The 21,918-nt window shown below is 43.8% G+C and overlaps 2 long non-coding RNA genes across 3 annotated transcripts in view; one reads left to right on the forward strand and one right to left on the reverse strand.

Moving 5' to 3' along the window:
- LOC112133354 (uncharacterized) overlaps positions 1 to 21,918 on the forward strand; it is a 44,934-nt gene that overhangs the window by 19,292 nt on the left and 3,724 nt on the right. The window contains exons 2-3 of the long non-coding RNA XR_010139903.1: positions 9,035 to 9,081; positions 17,044 to 17,160. This is a non-coding gene — a long non-coding RNA (uncharacterized LOC112133354). The remainder of the gene's footprint in view (positions 1 to 9,034; positions 9,082 to 17,043; positions 17,161 to 21,918) is intronic.
- On the reverse strand, positions 11,688 to 21,827 carry LOC134761375 (uncharacterized). 2 transcript variants are annotated; one of them, XR_010139902.1, is made up of 4 exons: positions 21,604 to 21,827; positions 21,204 to 21,520; positions 18,108 to 18,266; positions 11,688 to 14,552 (listed from the first exon to the last, which is right to left on the reverse strand). It is a non-coding gene; the product is annotated as an uncharacterized LOC134761375 (long non-coding RNA). The 2 variants fall into 2 exon arrangements; XR_010139901.1 differs by having other exon boundaries at positions 21,204 to 21,827.

Genomic DNA, 21,918 nt, shown 5'->3' on the forward strand with positions numbered 1-21,918 from the left:
CATTTTAAATAACTTCAAAGAACAATGCAAAAATATGTTTATACTGTCTTTATGTTTACCTGCATAAGAACTTTAACATTGCTCATTATTTCTTCATGGGCATTTGAGTTGCCATTTGGTGTCATTTTTCTTCTATCTGAAAGATTTCCTTTAGTATTTCTTGTAGGATAGGTATGCTATTGAGAGGTGAAGCCCGCTGGGTTTCTGGGTCGGGGGGGACTTGGAGAACTTTTCTGTCTAGCTAAAGAATTGTAAACACACCAATCAGTGCTCTGTGTCTAGCTAAAGGTTTGTAAACGCACCAATCAGCACTCTGTAAAAACGGACCAATCAGCACTCTGTAAAATGGACCTATCAGCGCTCTGTAAAATGGACCAATCAGCAGGATGTTGGCAGGGCCAAATAACGCAATAAAAGCTGGCCACCCCAGCAAGCAGGGGCAACCCGGTCGGGTCCCCTTCTCTGCTACGGAAGCTTTGTTCTTTGGCTCTTCACAATAAATCTTGCTGCTGCTCACCCTTTGGGTCCGCACTACCTTTATGAGCTGTAACGCTCACTGAGGAGGGCTGCGGCTTCACTCCTGAAGTCAGCAAGACGAGGAACTCACTGGAAAGAAGAAACTCCGGACACATCTGAACATCTGAAGGAACAAACTCTGGACACACCATCTTTAAGAACTGTAACACTCACCGTGAGGGTCCACGGCTTCATTCTTGAAGTCAGCGAGACCAAGAACCCACAGGAAAGAACCAATTCCAGACACACTGTCAGCAAACCGTCTCAATATTTGTTTATCTGGAAAAGTCTTTTTTTTAATTTTTGCTTTCACCTTTGAAGTATATTTTTGCTGACTATAGAATTCTTTACTGATAGTTTTCTTTCTTTCTTTTGGAACTGTTAATATGTCATTCCAATACCTTCTTGTATACATTCTTTGTTATAAGATGTCTGCTATTAATTTATTATGGTTACCTTATATATGGTCATAGAGTTTGGATACCTGTCCCTGCCTAAATCTCATGTTAAATTGTAATCCCTAATGTTGGAGGTGGGGCCTGATGGGAAGTGTCTGGGTCATGAGGGCGGATCCCTCATGGCTTGGTGCTGAATTTGGTGCTGAATTTGCAATAGTGAGTGAGTTCTCGTGAGATCTGGTCATTTAAAGGAATGTAGCACCTCCCGTCCAGTCTCTCACTTGCTCTTGCTTTTGCCGTGTGACGCACCTGCTCCCCCTTTGCCTTCTGCCATGATTGCAAGCTTTCTGAGGCCTCCCCAGAAGCTGAGCAGATGCCAGCACCATGCTTTCTGTACAGCCTGCAGAACTGTGAGCCAATTAAACCTCTTCCTTATAAATTAGCAGGTGTCAGGTATTTCTTTATAGCCATTCGAGAATGGCCTAATACATGTGCTGAGTGTTTTGTTTGCTTGTTTCTCTTGCTGCCTCCGTGATTTTCTCATGTTACTTGTTTTTCAACAATTTGACTATGATGTGTCTCTCTGTCTCTTTCTGCTTATCTTTAGGATTTGTTAAGCATCTTGAGTGTGCAGATTCTTCATCAAAGTTGGAAGTTTTCAGTTATTTCTTCAAATATCCTTTTGCTACATGATCTCTACCTTTTCTGATATTCCCATTAAACATCAATTTGATACTTCTTGGTATTCAGTGGGTCTCTAAGGCTCTGTTTATTTTTATTTACTCTCTCTCTTTTGCTTTTCCAAATTAAACACTTTCTTTCAATTTGTCTTCACGTTCACTGATTTCTTATTTGGTCAGTCCAAATCTTTTTTTGTTTGATTTTTCATTTTTATTATTGTGCTTATTAACTACAAAAAGTCCACTGGATTAAAAAATAATTTCTATTTCTTTGATATTCTTGGGTTGATGAGTCATTATCACTATATTTAAAAAAATTCTTTAAACATGGTTTTCTCAATTTTTTGAACATATTTATAATAGTTTTTTTTTTAGGTTTTTCTCTGCCAGGTTCAACATCTGGGTCTTCTCAGAGAGTTTCTATTGACTGTTTTTTCTTATGTGAGAATCACACTGTCCTGTTTCATTGCGTGTCTTACAATGTTTCTTTAAACCTTGACATTTTAGGTCCTATATTGTAGCAACTCTAGATCACAACTCCCTTTCCCTGCGGGGTTGTGGTTGCAAGTTTTGCTTATTGTGTGTTTAGTGACTTGCCTGGACTAATTTTGTAAATTCCTTTTCTCTTGCAGTGTGTGATCACTAATATCTCTGTTCGGTTCCCCCCACCCACTTTTTATTCTTGCATTTATATTTAAGCCTAGTTTTGCAGGGACCACTTTTCGTCAGCCTAGCTTAGTCATACAATGTTTGGTCAATGGTTGTGCTAAAACATCTTGAGCTAATAAAGCTTCTGCCTTTTGCCAATAAATCCATGTGTGGGTTGGGTAATGCATTTTAAAACCAGTCAGTTAACATAGCTTGCTGCAATGTTTGCCTTTGGGTATTTTTTTTTTTTTTTTTTTGCCACAGGGATTGCTATTCTATTAAACACCACACCCCACACCACATCAAATCCGCCAAGTTGCCAGTTTGCACGGCCTGCCCAGCCTAGGGAGAACCACCATATGGTTGAATCTGGGGTGGGCAGAGCAAAAACAGCTTCTATAAAAACACCAGTTTACAATGCTTTTACCTGAGGTTTAGTCGATTGTGTGTGTGTGTGTGTGTGTGTGATACATGCTTCCCAATTATTGAAATGCTCCTATTTGATTTCCAGAGTTCTGCAATATTGTATTTGACAATTTTGTCCAGTTTTGTTATTGTTTTGGAAGGAAATTTATTAAGTGTCTTCCTCCACCATTCTAGGAAACCCACCAACTTAGAATAAAATTTGAGTTGAAAAATATGTGTTAATATTTCTTGGTTAGTATTGGCACCAGACTAGAGCATTGGGCAGAAACACTGATGCATTATTGTTTACTCAGAAGCATTTTATAACTTTTTGACAATATTTCTCTAGGGAGTCCAATTTTATTCAAGACTTCTGGAAATGTGGTGCAATGTTTTAACAAACCAAGACACAGAGTATGCACAGTTATGTTGGCATCTCAAAACTCTTCAGTTATCACTCTCATTTCTTGGAGAATGTGGCATTACTAGAAGTGTTGCCCTGGAAACAAGTCATCAAGCCAAAGTTCTTATCATTCATCTCCAGCAGTCTCAAGGCACATGCAAAGAATCTCATGGCATATTTTAGACGCAGGATGACCTCAGTGTTCCTGAGAACATTCCTGCTCAAAAGAGCTGCTACTGTGTGCTTTGTGACTGCTGGCTCTGCCTACAGGTGACACACTCCTGTCACTTAATCATCTGAGTGCTGGATGCATAATTTATTGTTGCATTCAAAGTTATGCACAAGTACATTCTCCAGATCTACAGGTGGAGAACTGAGGGAGCTGAATCAATGTTCTTCGCATCAGGGTACAATCTGAAGTCTCTAGTTTGCACCAGGAGGGTAATTCCAGTTCAGATTATTCAGCAATAGAGCCTTGGCCCTCTTTCCATTGTCACACAGAGTTGTAGGAAAAACTATTTTAAAACAGAAGCTTATGTAAAAATAATGACCTTCTTACTGATTTTGCATCTGAATTTTTAAAATTGTAGAAAACAAACCTTTTATTGTTATTTTTAATATTTAGAGATAGAAAAACAATGTTTTCATTTCAAACCAATTCTTTTCCTATATGTGTATGTTTCCCTTATTTCAGAAGTAATATCTCCACAATATAAAACATTTGGAAACAAAGATGAAACTGAAAACCTGCCTTACTGTCCCTCACTGTCCAAAGGTAACTCCTGCCACTATGCTAATGCATTTCCTTAAGGTACTGTGATCATATGGTCAATATTTTCTTCTGTTTTTCTGATTCATCTTATGCCTGATTCATAGCATTCTGTTCCTGCTCATGGATCCATCACAATCTCCTACTTTTTGCATTTTTTTACTACTGTAAATTTTGTTTCAATAGCACCTTTGTCCATAAAAGTTTTCAGGGCTTCTGAACATTTCTTAGACTAGATAACTAAAAAATGAATTTTTTTTTTGTTGTTGGAAAGACAGGAATATAACCAAGAATTCAGTTAAGTTTTGTCTAATTGCTTTCCCAAGAAGGTCCCATCTCTACTTTCGAGCTGTCGCTTTGTGTATAGTACCATAACTGGTTATTATTGTTTTTAAAATAAACTGCTCATTAGAACACTTTAGATTTATAGAAAAATTATGGCAGCAGTGTAGTGAGTCCTATTTTGTATTAGAACAACACACCTGTTATACTCAATGAACTAATAGTGACACATTATTATTAATTCAAGTCCATATTTTATTCAGATTTTCTTATTTACTTACTGTCTTTCTTCTATTTCAAGATTCTGTCCAAGATGCCACAGCACATTTAACCAGCATGTCTTAGCTTAGCTACGGCCTGTCATGAAGGATGGGATAAAATATCGTCAATAGGTGAAGAAAAGTACAAGAAAAGTTTTGGGAAAAGTCCCGTACATGTGTCTTCAGAAAACCATTGCTGCATTGATAAGAGGTCTGATGGTGGTTCACACCTGAGGCAGCACACAGCCAGTGCAGCTCCCAGCATGGCTGGTGCCCTGTGGAGAGACCCTGAAACCAGGGCCACCAGCTCGCTGGTGTCTGCATCTGTGATGGTGGTGTCTGTGAATCTCTCCTCTCATGGGGCAGGGGTTGGGATGACAGGCCTCAGTGCTTGTGTCCCAGCCCTGGAGAAGCCTGGAGGGCAGTGAGTAAGGGCTGTGGAAACACATGCCTGCGCCCCCAGCATCGGGGCAGGAGACTTGCTCTGCAGATGGCAGTTTGTGGCCCTGGGAGAGCCACCTCACCGCTGAGATGCAGCCCCTTTTTGGGAAGAGGAGAAGGTTGGGCCTGTGTTCTTTGCGCTCTGTAATCGTTGCCAGATGGGACCCCTAGTATCGGGCACTTGCCTTGTTTCCTGCCTTATTGTACAGTTTCCCAAATGAGAGAAGGGTTGTGAGTGAACGTGATGACACCTTTTGCAGTTTTGTTTCCAGGTGCCTCCCCTGTGAGGGTTACATCTCCTTCGTTCCCCTTATTTTTGTGGTTTGCTGCCCTTTCATTAGTGAAAGCAAAATGAATGGCATTATTGATTTCTAAAAATGGCTCTTCACAAAACGTGTTTTGGGTTGTGCTTTATCCTTGCTCTCTGATAGCAAAATGATTGCCAGGCACTGATACCAAGGTAACCAGTGAAGATCTAACAATTCTTACTGTTTACATCAAAACAAAAGTAGTATATGGTCCCTTTAGCAAACATCGTGAATTTCATGTGTCATGTGTATTTCCCAAAATGCCTGCCACCCTGTCCTAGTGACCCCCGCTCCCCTTACAGCAATGGCTGTTTCCAGCTTTCACACTCTTCAAACCTCCTCCCCACAGCATTGGTGCATCTCCTGCTGCTAGAGATTACAGAGGCCCCCAGCTGAGAGCCCCATCCTTAACACCAGGCAATTGCACCACCCACTGCTTTGCCCGTTACCACAGAGGAGCTGTCTCTTTCCTGGAGAAGCATGTTCTCTCCACCTAGTTTTGGATCCCACCCTCATTTATTCAGGAGCCTCACAGTGTGGATGACATCTTTTTGTTCTAGAATATTTAGCCCATTGCTCCTGGTTGTCTTTCCCATCACACTCCCATCTGACCCGTAGTGGTGGTATGAAGGAATGATTCTCAGATCCACCATATACCTACATCTCTTTTTCTATCCCATTTTTCTTCCTTTCACAGAAAATTTCTAAGTACTTACACTAAATTCTCTCTAAATTTAGAAATTTCTAAATTTCTAATATGCTTAGGCTAAATTCTCTCTCTTTTCTCTTCTCAAATTTGCTTATCCAGTGAGCTACTTATGTTTTCCCTTTCAACATTTTAAGCTAGTTATTTTTAAATCCAGATGTCCTTGATTTTTGGCGGCCCTTTTTATTTTATAATCTTTCTGCTATGTTTTCTACTCTTTTTCTTCCTTCTCCTCCTCCTCCTATTTTTTTTTTTTGGTATTAAACATATTAATTTTGAAGTTCTCTTTAGATTGCTTTATCATTTCCATTTCCTTGGGAGTGAATTCTCTCGTTTGCTGACTTTCTCTTTTATGACATTTTCCCCTCAGTGCGGTTTTACAATTTAGTTTTCAGGATCATCTCTCTCAATGTCACCCTTCCATGCCTAGTTGTTTAGTGATTGTTTTTCCATTGCCCCCCAAGGCCCCCAGTTCAGAACCCACATTTCAAGTGCACTCGTCTCAGTCCATAGGTCTCTGATCTAGGTAGATCTCGTCCTTCACACCCAACGTGCAACAGTGACACTGAGTGAGGAAGACTGCAATAAACACGTCCGTTCAAAAAGGGGACAATGATGGATAAGAGCAGCCACGGGTTCACAGCGTTTCTGAAATCTTGCCAGGCTCAGGTGTTTGCCCTTTCAGTGAGGGCTCAGTCCTGCTCCTTGGGAATGAGTCTCCAAGGCTCATGGCTCTCCCATCCGGGCTCCTGGCTCTGCCTTTTCTATAAGAAGTGGACTGCGGTTGCAGCTGTGTAGCTTTCTAGGTTTGCTTCCTGCCCGGACATTTGGGGGACTCCAAAGGCCTCTTTTCATTTTGACAACCTCTGTCTTCTTCAGTTAAGTATATTAATTCCTTTAAAAACTACATGAATTTTTATATATCAATTTATAATTCATTCCATTACACAAAATCCATATTCACAAATCTTCTTAAGATAAATCCTTCTCTGCCTTAGAACTTCTGTGAGGCTACCACAGGGACAATGCCCTTGAAGGTCTTTAAAGCTAGACTGTTGTGTAGCTGAGAGGATCTATCAGACATGCCCTTGAAGGTCTTTAAAGCTAGACTGTTGTGTAGCTGAGAGGATCTATCAGACATGCCCTAAAATGCTTAGCGGGAATTTTGCTTAATGGAGAGTGTACGGGATACAGTACCCTGAACCTTTCTGATATCTTTTTGAGGGCTCTTACCACCATGCCCTGAATTCTGTGAAGCTCTAGTTTACTGGAAGTGACCTTAATTTGATCTTAGCTCTGAGGTCATCCCTTCATTCACAAGCATTTTTCTCATTGGAAAAAATATTCTTGACTTGTCATTTCATCCACACTCTACTCAAAAACTAAATAGATGGTCTTTAGTTTATCTCTCTTCTCCCACATTTTATTACAAGCAGCAAGAAGAAGGCAGGTAGTGCTATGAATATTCTGCCTAGCAGTGTCCTCAGTGAGATCATGGTTAGCTGTACTCCCATGTCCTGTGTCACTACAACACACAGTGTTGTCGAGTTTCTGTCTCTGTATAACAAGGGTTTCTTACCTCCAGCCTCCAATAGCATTTGTCTCACTTCCCTTCAAGCCCTTCCAACCAGCACCGCATTGAGGACATTCAATGAGGACATTCAGTGACTGGCTGCTGGGCTCAAAATCAATGTTGCAGGTTTTAGGTATGATTTTGCCAGCATTCCAATTCTAGGTACCACATTCTGTTCTAGTTCTCTATGGATATGTAACAATTCATTTCAACATTTAGTGACACAGACAAACAAGTATTTATTATGGCCGCAGATTCTGTAGGCCAGCAGTACTGCAGGGACTAGGCCGAGTGCTTCTCAGTGGGAGTTGCTTTGGAGGCTGCAGTCAGATGCAGGCTGGGCTGCAGTCATTTAAAACTCTGGAGGGCTGGATATTCAAGGGACTCATTCACAGCTGAGTTTGTGCTGTCTGCTGTCTGGGAGCTGAGGTTGTCTGTCCCACAGAGTGCTTGCACCGTGGGTGGCTCCATGTGGCTTGGGAGACTCACAACACCATGGCCAAGTTCTAAAAAAAAGTAACCTCAGTGGAAGCATTTGGGAGCAGGTGAACCTGGAGACCAAGGCAAGAGCTGCAGCCTTTTCTCGCCTAGCCTTGGAAGCTGTGCCATCTCACCTCTCCCACATATTTTTGGTTATAGTGAGACCTTAGCACTAGCTTCAAATCAAAGGGAGAATGGATCACAACTCTTGATATAATTTGTGGTCATCTTTAATTCATCATGCCTACTTATCTATATAGCTCAGCTCAGTGGTGCTTTTCTCAGGAAAGTTTTCTCTGACCTCCCCTAGCAGGTGAAATCTGCCATGATTTTCCCCATGCTATAAATTACTCCACTGAGTAACTGAGGTACACAGGTAGAATTTTACATTTATTTGTGTGACTGGGTGATAGTGTCAGTTTCCCCACCAGATTCTAATTTCTTGGAAGTTATACCCTTTACTTTCCCCACAGCAGTTGTGATCTCAGCTCCTAGAACCGTTTTCAGTAAATATTAAACATTTGATAAACACTTGCTGAAGAATTAATGTATATGTTTGAAAGTTCTTGAAAAAAGTTCTAAGATGTTGTTTGTGATGTTTCATCTTGCCCCCACCTTCTGTTCCACTATACTTGATACATGTCCCTCTACCAGTTTCTCTCTTCTCAGTTCACACATTCATTTCCATCACTGTCCATGTCATTGTCATCTTTATTCTTCTGGTGCCCAGAACTGTGCCTGAAACTTTCAGTAAACAATGAACAAATAATGGAAAAAGTGACTGTATTATATTATATCTCTTTATTTATTTATTTTTTTGACAGCATCTTGCTCTGTTGCCCAGGCTGGAGTGCAGTGGTGTGATCTCGGCTCACTGTAACCTCCGCCTCCCGAGTTCAAGTGATTTTCTTGCCTTGGCCTCCTGAGTAGCTGGGATTACAGGCATGTGCCACCATGCCTGGCTAATTTTTGTATTTTTAGTAGAGACGGGGTTTCACTATGCTGGTCAGGCTGGTCTCGAACTCCTGACTTCATGATCCCTTGCCTCAGCCTCCCAAAGTGTTGGGATTACAGGCGTGAGCCACCGCGCCTGGCAGATATTGTATCTTCTTACACGATTTAATTTGTAGAGCCTTCCCTAAAGAATAATGCTCTTTCTTTGCAGAATTTTTGGGCTGTGGTAGAGAAAGGAGCTTCTCTATTTGCCTTTGGGTAAGTGAAAATCTTAATCTGTCCTTCCCTTGCGTTGCAGTGTTGCTATCCATAGTGCTACGAAACAACAAAACAAAACAAACCCCCTAAGCCAGGGCGCCTTGGATGGTTCACTTGGCATGGCCATCTTGCATTCCATCTGCCCAGAAACATGCTGTTTTTTAAAAAAATCTCTATTCCTAATATTAAAAACCCCAGGCTATAGGATGGAATTTTCATCTGCTCTCCCCACACTGTTCTAGGAAACTGCCTTTTCGTGCAATAATAATATTAGGTACTACTAATGAGAGTTGCTCTGTTAGGATGACTAGAGAATGCCTTATCCCCTTCATCTGTTAGCGGGGCGGGAGTTGCTGTTAAAAATGCCGTATTTATTTATTATTCCTGATATTTAAAACCTGATATAATCTTTAGGATCTACTTAAGTCGCTGAATTTGGATCCCATGTGGAGGTCCTGTTAATAAAAAACGAATGTTTCCATTTCCTTACTCTCTATCTCATTCAGTCCAACACTCTGGCTACTCTTCTTATACCTTAATTTTATATACATAGTATTATTTATAAATGTGTAAGATATATTAATAGAATATATATTCTAGCAGCCCTAGTTATAATATATATACATATACACATACATATGTATAGGTATACATGCACATATGTATGTATATGTACATATACACATACATATGTATAGGTATACATGCACATATGTATGTATATGTACATATACACCATATATATGTATACGTGTATATTTTATGTGTATTTTATATACACATACACAAACAGGAGAATTCCTCTTGCTTTTCTCCACTCCTTACATTTATGCAAAGTCTCCTTTGCTAGATTATTGTAAGTTATAATTGAAACACATTTCATATTAAAGGAAAGGGCTAAATATATTTAACTTATGCATATAACGTTGTATAAACAAAATGTATGCCAATAAGCAAGAAGGACTGGATAATATTTGCTAACAATGGTAAAATATCTGACCCTTTGCAACGCAAATCCTCTTTATTTACTAATGGCAAGGTAAGGAAATGGTTCACACTGAGGCTAAGCAGAAGAGAGGGCGATTCAGGACAAAGCTGATTTCCCCTGGCAGTGAAGGGTGCGCTTTAGCATCAAGCTCTGCCTCCTTTTTTTGTATTTATACATTTAAAAGCATATGCCTTTCATTTCTATTATTAGGGTGTCAACAGCTATAAGTAGAGCCTTTTTCATGTTTTTTTGTGGTGCTTACAATTCATGGTAAAGTATTTGTTTCCTGAAGAAATGAATGCCAAAACCCCCGAGTTACACAGATCACATATGACATAGTTGTGATATGGGAACAGTTAATACCCAGCTTGTTTCAGTACATTCTCTCATGAGCCCAGCTTTCTGTTTTCATTGGAATGCATGCACTAACATGTGAACACAGCCACATCTTTCCCAGTCACCTTTCCAGGTATTCACGAGGCCCAGATGAGACCAAATTCTGTGTGCCCACAAACATATACCAAACAAGCCAAAATATCTGTGGACAATATGACATCTGGTCAAATTGGTTATAAAAATATTGTTTGTAAATTTTCCTTCTCTCCCCTCCCCTCTCCCCTCTTCCATCTCTCGTCTGTTTTTGAGATGGAGTCTTGCTCTGTCTCTCAGGCTTGAGTGTAATGGTGCAATCTCTGCTCACTGCAACCTCCGCCTGCCGGGTTCAAGAGATTCTCCTGCCTCAGCCTCCAGAGTAGCTGTGATTACAGGCACTCACCACGATGCCTGGCTAATTTTTGTGTTTTAGGAGAGATGGGGTTTCACCATGTTGGCCAGGCTGGTCTCGAACTCCTGACCTCAAGTGATCTGCCCACCGCGGCCTCCCAAAGTGTTGGGATTACAGGCGTGAGCCACCGCGCCTGGTCAAAAATACTGTTTGTAAATCTAAACGCCATGTATTTCTTTATGTTTATTTCCAACTCATGTGGCTTAAACATATACCTGGTAGTGTACATGTATTTTAAAAGATGCACTCACTAAAAAGAAAATAAAAATATGTGTAGAAAAATGAGACACGTTTATAATAGTAACTTTTTTCCTAGTGAAAATAATGCACATTAGTCAAATCTTGAATTTGGAAAAAATCCCACAAACGAATCAATTTATTAGATATTTCACAATATTAGATTAAAAATAAGTTAAAATACTGCACTGTGGAAAAGCAGCATTTGCCCAGGCGCTTCCTCTTTACAGACGAGTCAGTGTCTTTGCCGTTTGGAACCTTCTCTTCACTATGGGATGGCACTTGATCGGGGCGGCCCCGCAGCCTGTTCCGCGGTGCAGGCGTCTCCCTCTCCCTGGCGAGGCTGCCCCGAGCCCCTCTGCACCCTCCCTCCAGGTACCGCCCCTGGGAGGTCCGGTGGGGACCACGGCCCGCGACGGCCGCCGCGCAGCCACCTCCCGGCGCGTGCAGTGCGGGCCCGGAGCCAACAGGTGGCACAAACGCATTTGACTTGGGCATCGATCGCCGCGCCCGCCCGGGGCCGCACCTCCGCCGCCAGCGTCCCTCCAGCCCGGCCCCGATGCCGCGCGGGCGCAGTGCTCTTCTCTCCGCGGGCCGGGCCGGGCCGGGCCGGGCCGGTTCAGGGTCAGGGTCTCTGACCCGAGTCTGGGTCGAGCCAGGGCGGGCGGCGGGCGGCGGGCGGCGGGTGGCGGCGCCCAGGCAGTGCGCCCTCTGCTGGCCACTCGTGCACACGAGGGCTCCAGCCGGTGCTGCACTCCTGGCAGACAGGGGCCGGGCAGGGGCGGGGCTGGGCAGGGCAGGGGCGGGGCTGGGCTGGGCTGGACTGGGGCTTGAGCAGGGTTGGGCAGGGCAGGGCAGGGCACGGCAGGGCAGGGCTGGGCAGGGCAGGGCAGGGCTGGGCAGGGCAGGGCTGGGCAGGGCTGGGCAGGGGCTTGAGCAGGGTTGGGCAGGGCAGGGCTGGGCAGGGGCTGGACAGGGGTTTGGGCTGGGCAGGGCAGGTCTGGGCAGGGCCTGGACAGGGGTTTGGGCTGGGCAGGGCAGGGCTGGGCAGGGGCTGGACAGGGGTTTGGGCTGGGCAGGGCAGGGCTGGGCAGGGGCTTGGCAAGGCTAGGCTGAGCTGGACAGGGGTTTGGCAGGGGTTTGGGCAGGGCAGGGCCTGGGCAGAGCTGAGCAGGGCTGGGCAGGAGCCAAAGAGGGGCTGGACAGAGGTTTGGGCTGGGGGGATGGAGGGCGGCTGGTCCCCTGCTGGTCCCCAGGATGAATGAGAATCCGGACTAGAAAGGCTGCATTATTATTACCATTATTATTTGAGGAGCATCAAGTGCTTCATTTAAACACCTTCCCCAGTCCCTTCCCACAGTGCAGGGAGCTTAGGAACACACAGCTCGGTAGCTGACACCTGCCTCCCCACCCCCTTCCTTCTGGAAGGCTCCTGTGTGAGCCAGCGCCAGCGGGAGGGGCCAGAGCTGGGAAGGGAGGCCTGTCACTCGGAAGTTCCAACTCACTGGAGAGGAGCCTCGCCTCAACTTGTTTTTAATGTGTCAAATCGCAAAGTCACTTCCCAGCAATAAGGTGTGAAGGGGTTACAGCTTCCCAAGGGCCCTCCAGGAGGCTGTGGCACAGGCCTTTGTTTTCTGCCTGGCAGAGTGACGGGCCTGCTTCCACCCAGCATGCCCCAGCCCACAATTTGTCACTTAGGAAGCCTCTCTTGTGAGGTTTACATCTGCCTTGATCGCTCTTAGTGGTGCCCTGCCTTAGGGGCACCTTATAGCTTCCGAGGTCCCTCCCTGGCCCATCCCCACGAGCCTGGGTTTGTGAGAGGGGCTTTCCCTGCAGCCCTTTCCAAAGCCCCGCATATCTTGTACCCATTTCCCCAAGCCCACACCCAGAAAGGGGATATTGTGGGGCCCCACGGTGTTCTGACAAAACAGGACCTCAATTCGGACGTGGTTAACTTTCTGGCTGTTATAGTCAGAACAGATTTGTCTCTAGGAGACCTCGGCACCCTCCATTCTGCTCGTGGGCAGCAAGCCTTGCCGTAGCCCCATGGAGAGGCGCCGAGTAGATGCAGACGGACTTTACCGGGGCCTGTTCTGTACTGCGCACTAAGCTACACACAGTCCTTCATACATCACAATATGGCTCTATTGTTGTTTACGTTTTATAGATCAGGGAATTGAGGCTTAAGGTGACTAGCTTTCCTATAGCTGAGCGAAGCCATCGGGCTAGGTATGCTTACCCTAGAGCCTCGGTGTGTGGGCAGATTGTACTTGCCCCTTGGAGAAGGGGGGCTCGATGGGCTCTGCCGTAACAGAGGGGAGGGGTCAGCCCTTGTGGCCTCAAGTTAGGATACATGGAGCTCAGGTCTCTTAAATCCTGTTCTTTTGCCAGAAATAAACCCCCATTATCTCCAATGGACTCCCAGAGCTGCTCCTGTTTTATCTCCAACACCCATTTCCTTCTTGTCCAAGTCTGACGGAGGCTCAGCATCTGGGAGGGCACTCAGGACGGGGCAGGGGTCTTGGGGCAGGGGTCTCAAGGCAGGGGACGCAGACATAGTCATTTTAGTGTGAAAGAGCTATTCTGAGCATCTATTAAATAAACTGCCAGAAACTAAAAAAGGATTCCAGATTTCATCTGCACTAACATTGTAAGTGCTTTATATATTTTAACCCAAAATGACTGAATTTGGAAAGAATGAATTAAATAGGATTGAAAGAGGGCAAAAGATAAAGGATTTCAAATTTCATCTTTGCATCTAAATTTCAGGCTATTGAAGGACAAGGTCTAAACCGTCATAGTAGCTAAGTGAATATCTGTTGAACAATGAATGCGCCTGATTTTGTCTGGCAGAGTGAATTTATGAGGTTGACATTTTAAGAAGTCACAATTTTAGCTCATTTCAAACAGTGGAGCATAGCTAAAGCCTTGTTCCTTCTGGTAGCAGTCCCTCCAGATTGAAGTCTGACTTTGAGGTAGTATTGACCTTTTATAAGTCCCTGTGAAATGCAAGGTCTGGTGCTTTGGGAAAGCACACAGTCAAATATTTTTTTCTCTTTAATTGATACCACTTAAAAATTCATGCAAGGGCTGGAACATTAATTACCAATTATTTTCATAGAAATTTTGAAGAAAAATGTGAGAACCAAATAGAAGGGATATAAACAGTCAAAGCAAGAAAGGAAATTTGCAACACCCGGTACACTTTAGAAACATGTGGAGCCTCAGGGTGAGCCAAGATGCACAAATTAATAAAATAAAAAAATGAAAATACCAGTTTTCACCCACCAAATCGGCATGTCCACTTTTGTGGTGGCGCTTAGTGTTGGTGACAGTGCAGCGGCACAGCCCGTCCGTGGGTGGCTGGTGGAGGTGTCATTCAGCTCTGCGACAGTGGAAAGCAATTTGGCTATGCTTATCATGAGCACTCTCTTCCGTTGCTTTGACCCAATAATTCCCCGTCTAGAAAAAGAAAAGTATCACAAGGAAACCAGAAAGTCACATTTATGTAACTGTCATCACACTATAATTTATAACAAGGGACAAGCTGGGAACAACCCACTTTTGTAAGAGGAGAGATGCTAAACTAAATATAGTGACCCAGGTTATAGGTCGGCAGCGTTTTAGAGATGCAGACAGAGCCGAGTGCTGCGGTGCTAAAGAGAAAGGCGAGATGAAAAGCTACAAAAACAGAACACTTGTGAATTTACAAAAATCATATATATAATATATAAATATATTATATACAAAATATTTTATGTGTATTGAACATATATTTAAATAGACATTATATGTGTCTATCCTGGAAGGAAAATCAGATGAGATGGTAGTAGCAATCCCTTGGTGAGGAGGTTTAATGGGTAATTTTAAAAGATGTATTATTTTATATGTTCCAAATTTCTAAAGATATCTTCTTCTTTCATAATTTCAGAAAATAATCAAGGTCTTTCCCCAAGAAGCAATTTGCCCACCTACTGTACTTGTGTCCTGACAATATTATCACGAGACTGTTTTAAGGCTGCAGTTCATTAAGCATTCTAGACAACGCACGCCCTCGTCCTCTCCCAGACAGGCAGCTCCCAGGATCACTCTGCACCCAGAGGGCTCCCGAGCTGTGGCGGCCTTTCCCAGGACGCGCTCAGGGCCAGGATGTAAAGGTCCCTGCCAGCCGATGGTGCCAACTGTGCCTCTTTAAGTGCAGGAGCCCCAGAAAATCAGCCGAATCAATCACAGAGCTACAGCCTGAGGTTAACACTTTGGCACGGCCAGATTTCAAAAGGGGATCATGAAAATCATGGCTGGGGGACTGGCCACAGCTGGGTTGCTTGTGCTGAAACGTTGGCCAAGAGGTCACCTTGAGAGGTAGGAAGACAGGCAAATGTTCTCAGCTGACTCAACGGAGCAGCTCAATTTCAAAGTATGTCAGAGTTCACAGATCTGCTTGTTGGGTGTTCTGCTGCCTATGTGTGTAAATATAGGCAGTGCAGTGAGACTTCTAAGCCCTGAAACAGAAAATAGGCAGCCACGGAAATACAATTCCACAGACAAGGACCTTTGTGAGATCACTGTTGCAGTTTAAGTCCTTGTTGGATGCTCAGGATGGCAGGCATGGAGGGTTGTTTCCACTGTAACTGCGCAGATGTCTCAACTCCCTCGACATTTCCCGAGCTTCTTCACCTGAGAGCTGGGGATCACACTGTCCCTAGAGCTGGCTGTGAGCACTGAATGAGGAAAGGTGCGCATGGGAGGAGCCCGGCGCCTGGCCTGAGTCCCGCTGATGCAGTATCCTTCCCTACCCGTCTATGCACCCCCACTTGGTAGCATAATATCTTACAGATAGAGCAGGAGCTCCATCCGTGTTTGTTGATGGTCCTGAGGGAGAGGGACTTTCTCCATCTCACTCACTCTTGAATTTGTCATGTCCACCGGGTCTGGAAGGATCCCAGGCACAGGTGGGTTCTCCACTCTGTCTGTTGCCAGCTCCGTGGACAGGTGAGGGCATGGGTACAGCATTCAGTCTTCTCCTGTCCACAATGGCTGGGTTTTCCTCTGTGATCATATACAAATTTGAATTTTTTTTTTTTTTGATGGAAACTTGCTGTGTCGCCCAGGCTGGAATGCAGTGGTGAGATCTCAGCTCTCTGCAACCTCCACCTTCCAGGTTCAAGGGATTCTTCTGCCTCAGCCTCACAAGTAGCTGGGATTACAGGTGTGCAACACCATGCCCGGCTAATTTTTGTATTTTTAGTAGAGACGGGGTTTTACCATGTTGCTCAGGGTGGTCTTGAACTCCTGACCTCAAGTGATCTTCCCGCCTCAGCCTCCCAAAGTGCTGGGATTACAGGTGTCAGCCACCACACCCAGCCTAAAAATTTGAAATATGGGAAAGCTAGAATAGGAAAACCAAGCATGGAGGTTGAAAAAGAAATTGAGACAAAGTTAAAGAAAGATTGAAACCCGTAGGTTAACATTTAACCATGCTAATAGATTGTGTCGAATAGATTGTGACTCCTAAGACCTCCCTGGGTCAGTTCTGGGCCCCTCTGTGAGTCGATCTGCTGCTTGTACTGGAGGGACAAGCTCCGGGGATGCTCTGCAATTCCACTGCTTGGGTTCAACCCTGCCTCAGCTACCTACAACATGTACAATATTTAAGGACTCTGAGCCTCAACTGGGAAATGTGATGTTAATGTAGGATCCATCTTTTTTTGTAATACAGCCAAGAAGCAAAATTATAAAACCACTAATAAATACCTGAAATGTTTCCTTTCCATTTTAAACAAATACATGGCACTAACCAGCCAATGTTTTGATGTGGAGGCCAGGTCTTTTCTTTGAGCATAAGTTATTGACTGGAGTTGAGCAGATATATTTTTCTTTTCTTTTTTTTTCTTTGTAAACAATATGCATAGTATACTGACTTCAATTTACAGGTTGGGTTTCTTTCAAATAGGTCAAGAACATACAATGCTTACAACACAATCTGAGTGAAGACTCCTTCTACATTTCTGAGAGATTTTCCCAATCTTTTATGGTGATTTTATCCAATCTTAATTTCACAGTAACTGTGGTGAGTCACTTTTCTTACTAGCAAATGTTTCCCAAGCACTTGACTTGGTTTCCATGAAAAATAACCCTGCCTTCACATTTGTCAGATTGTATAACATTTAATTAATGTGCATATTTACGATAGAAATATGCCCGGCATAAGCACATTTTTGAAAAACTAAATATGACCTTCAGAAAGCACATGAGTGAGAGGGGACTGGTGATGGATGTGGGTGCACGGCTTGGATGGGAGGAAATGAGCTAAGAGGACACGCCCCTCAAGAGGATATGTAAAAATCCTTATCTGCAGCACCTCGAGAGTGGCCTTATTGAGGTCACTAAGGTGGGCCCCAGTCCATTGTAACTGGAGGCCTCACAAAAGGGGGAAATGTGGACATAGAGACAGACATGCACACAGAGAAGGTGATGTGAAGAGACACAGGGGGAAGGTGGCTGTGTAACAAAGGGATTGGAGCAATGCGTCTGCAAGGTAAGGAATCCCCAAAATTGCTGGCAAACCACTAGACACTAACAGAGGGATGTGCAACAGATTCTCCTTTGCAGCCTCAGGAGGGACAAACCCTGCTGACACCTTCAGCATGGACGTTGGCATTCGAGCACTGAGACAGTAAATGTCTGTTAACTAACACCCGCCTCCCGCCACCTCCCAGCTCCTCATTTCCACAGATTTCTCTTTAGCCCTCAAATCTCGGGTCTTGGACTTCTCTTCTTTGTCTGTCCTCTCTGTCTGTCAGATCTCATTCAGGTTTGTGGCTTAAATAACATCTATAAGCCAATGACCCAGACATTTATGTCTCTAGCTCAGACCTCTCTCCCCAAATCTAGACCTATATGGTCAATTGCCTCTTGCTACCTTGCTTGATGTTCTAATAGGAATTTTCTCCCCCAAACCCATCCTTCCAGAAAATTAAGGGAGGTATCTGGGGGAGAATGGGAGCCAGAACTCACCTGTGTGGAGGTTGGTCCTTCAGTGGAACCCCGTGGATGCTGTCACTGGGGGTTTCCTGTGGTAATGCTGCTTTACAGCCTGCTCATTCCCATGGGAAGCCACTGTCTGAGAAGCACTGCCCACGTGTACAGTAATCCACAAAATAGAAAAACCTGGCTCTGAAGGGAACAGACAGTTTGGGGAACAAAAGAAAACATTGGAGCAACTCTAATATTCTCAGAGAAGATTCAAGAAGATATTGTATCTTTTAAATAAGAGCATCTTTTAGATAATCAAGAAACAGGGGGTTTATCTCAAAACACGGTGATTATGGGCTTCAGACTTCTGAAAGAAAGTGACTTCTTGTCCAGAATTCTACACGCTGGAGGCAGATGCCCATGGTGCGCTCTGCAAGGCCTGTCCTGAGAGGGTGACTGCATCCTACTATGACCCTTGCAGATCATTGCGGAAGGGCTTTCTCTGGCCAAAGGAGCCAACCTGTGCAGTTGAGACAATTCAGGCAGTCAACACTCCTGGGAGCAGCCCTCACACAGGGAATGGGGGTTTTGCTGATTACTCTGGTTTCCTCCCAGCTTGAATGAGATGACTTGGAGAACATGCCTACCACACAGTCTGCCAGAGGTCCTGCTGCTCATAGTGGTAACCTTCACTTTGAGGCACATCATATTGGTTTGCTTTCTTTTCCTCACTTTTGCACTCACCTACAAGAGATTCTTCAGAGTACCTCCCATGAAAACTGCTGGCACTTACTTCCTCGTCCTGGGGTATTTGTTGGGAGAGCCTAGCCTTAGATACAAGTCAAACTATTATTAACTATGCAAATAGCATCAATAAACTGTGAATGTGCAAAGATTCATTCCCCAACCCTTTCTAAAGATATTACATGAGGATGTACTGCAACAAAATAATGGAGAAAATCAAGAAGACATGGATCTGAGAAACAGGGGATACAACTAAGGACATTGAGAAATTGAAGTCCTGGGATAATAGGGGTACAGAGCAATAAGTCCAGGAGAATAGAGTTCTCCAAAAGGGAAGTCCCTGGGAAGAAAAAAATAATAATGGTGGGTGATTTCATTGACTTGATAGTGCTTTTAAAATATCAAATCTTAAGAACATGGTAAAAAGAACATGGTAGAAACGATTAATGCAGAAAAACAAGGCAATTAGAAACTCCAGAAAAATCAAAAAGCTCTAAAAGGAAGGAAATACAATTATAGCATATGATTCCACTTTGCAGCAAATAATATACTAAGACCATAATATAAATATAGTTCATTGATGTTCTAAGCTTTAGAACAAATATAGACAGAATTCAGAGAATTCTTAGTTATGATTATGGGATAGAATGCAAATGCAATTAAACTTGACAATGTAAAGTAAAATATAGAGAGAATCTGGAAGAAGAATTGGAACAGGTGGAAGGGAGAGATGATGAATTAATGGAAATACAGAGGATGTAACAATTTCATCCTGTGAAGCAGGAAACCATCCACACTATAGTTAACAAAACAAGAAGTAGAATTCCAATTATATGATAAAAGTAATCAACATGGGAACCAAAAATAGTACAGTAGGTATATTGGTCAAATGTGGAGAGGGGGAAGTAATATAAATGAACTACAATCTCCCACTGTAGACAGCCAATAGGTAATAGCAAAAATTGATAAATCAATAAATAGAGCTATAACATATTATTAAGAGATATGGAGGTAAAAATAACCAGAAGAACTAATAACGGAAATAATTAAAATGTGGAATGTGTGGTTGGGGTGCAGACTGAGAGCTCTGTTGCTTTTTTACTATTTGATTTAAAAGTCAACTTTCAAATGTGTTGTTTTTGTAACAACTTAAGAATGCAATTTAAAATGCTTTGTAATTTAGTAACCTACAAAGTATCTTTTCCTGTTTTCCTGTGCTGTTCATTTTACAGCTAAATGTGCATGGTTTTAATTGCCTGTCAATCGAGTTCACTCCTGCCACCGACCCTCTCTTGTGATGGATAATTGAGAACTGACTCTGTTAAGGAACAAAGAGCTTAAAATAGCTGCTGTACTAATGCATGGCACATCATCATGTCTAGATAATGAACTCCTAATACCAAATGTTTTCATGATGGCATATCCTGTGACACCTGCTTTTCAATGACAACAAGGTATCTAAAAGAGAGGAGGTGGCTGATGGTGTGGCTGATGGCATGCCCCACCTTCTGGATGTCCCTGCTAGCCCCTGTGCTGCAGCCCACCTGAAGTGTGGACCCAGCCTCTTCAAGCAGCAGCTTTGCCTAATTAAACCTGACTGGAATTACCCTCATTATAACACAACTCGTGATAACATCCCAGCGACCTGGTTCCCCAGAATCCTGAGGTGACAAGCAAGTTCAGTTCTATTTTTGGCTTCTAACAAATGAAGCGTTTCTCCCAAACTGCAGAAATAGACAAATAAAAGACACTAGCACGAATCGATCCAGAAACAGAGGCTGGGAATGGTCATTGAGAAAAGTCACATGCTTTTAATATTGCAGTATGAAACTCAACAACACGATAACACCCAGCTGGTTCTGCAATTTGAGTTAGTGCAGTCTCTGAGGTAATTAATTGGGTGGAAATAACCATCTTTTAAGATCACCAGTGAGAAGTGTTTGTGAAGTCACAGAATTAGCTCTGGAAGTAACTCCAGGGTTTATTTAGCCCCACTTCCTCATTTCTGAATTGAGGCTTTTGAGGCCCACAGAGATGGAATCGGCCCCTCTTCCACACCATCCCCAGGACTGCGGGTCGAGTGGTTTGCGCTGTGTCACTGCTGCTGCTCCAAACTTCATTGCTTGTTTAAAAATTGTATCATTAGAGAGTCAGACTAGGCATAGGAAAACAGTTTATGTATTTAAACGATTCTCTTTCAAGTCGTTTAGTGACTGTTTAAAATGCTATGGACAAAGGATTTTTCATCCTGTGACATGATGTTTTGGAGAAAAAGAGTGAACAGCAAATTGGAACCATGAGAATGCCAGACAACACAATTTTTGGAGAAGTTAATGCAGCCGAGTCAGGACACAGAAGGCCTGGATGTCAGATCCACCCCTGACCAATACTGACCTTGGGCAGGTGTCGATGTCTGTGAGCCTTGCCTCATGGCCTTGTTGTGAGGATGAAATCAGATGATGCTGGAAGGTGTTCCAGTGGAGTCCGGAACTTAATGGGAGGCCCCAAAGCAGCTGCTGAATATTGGAGAATTCCATGTGTGTTTACCCAGAGAGGCCAAAGCACTCAGCGTCCGGCTGCCTGTAGGGGAGTGGCGTTCACACAGACCATGGCGGCCTAGGGAAGCTGAGCGTATGGACGGGCAGGCTTTGGAGGATGTGCAGACCCAGATGCTAGGTTCTCTCCAGCCAGGCGCTCTCCTGAAGACACACCTAGGATGAGGTCATTAAGCAGGTGAGACGCCAGTGTCAGAGATGGGCGCGTGAAGACTCACACCTGGCACCAGGCAGCATACCTGGAGCGAATGACTGGGCAGTTGCTGCAGGTGGGGCCAATTTCTATTCCATTCCTGCACGAGCAGATGCCCAGTGGCCCCTTAGAATAGACTAGAAGGATGTGAGCAAGGGAAGGGCAGACCCGCTACTTTGCCCACTACCTCAGACCACGGGGCTCTGTGCGAAACTGGGTTTCCCAGCTCTGCCTTCCTCCAGAGCACAATGAAGGCACTTTTGGAGGAATGACTTAAAGATGCATCAGCGTCCAGTCATGGGCCAGCCTCCCATGCGTGCAGAGTAACTATAAACAAACCGGGAAATAAAAGAACGCTCTT

This window comes from Pongo abelii, chromosome 4, assembly GCF_028885655.2.
Source record: "Pongo abelii isolate AG06213 chromosome 4, NHGRI_mPonAbe1-v2.0_pri, whole genome shotgun sequence".
NCBI classification, from domain to species: Eukaryota; Metazoa; Chordata; class Mammalia; order Primates; family Hominidae; genus Pongo; species Pongo abelii.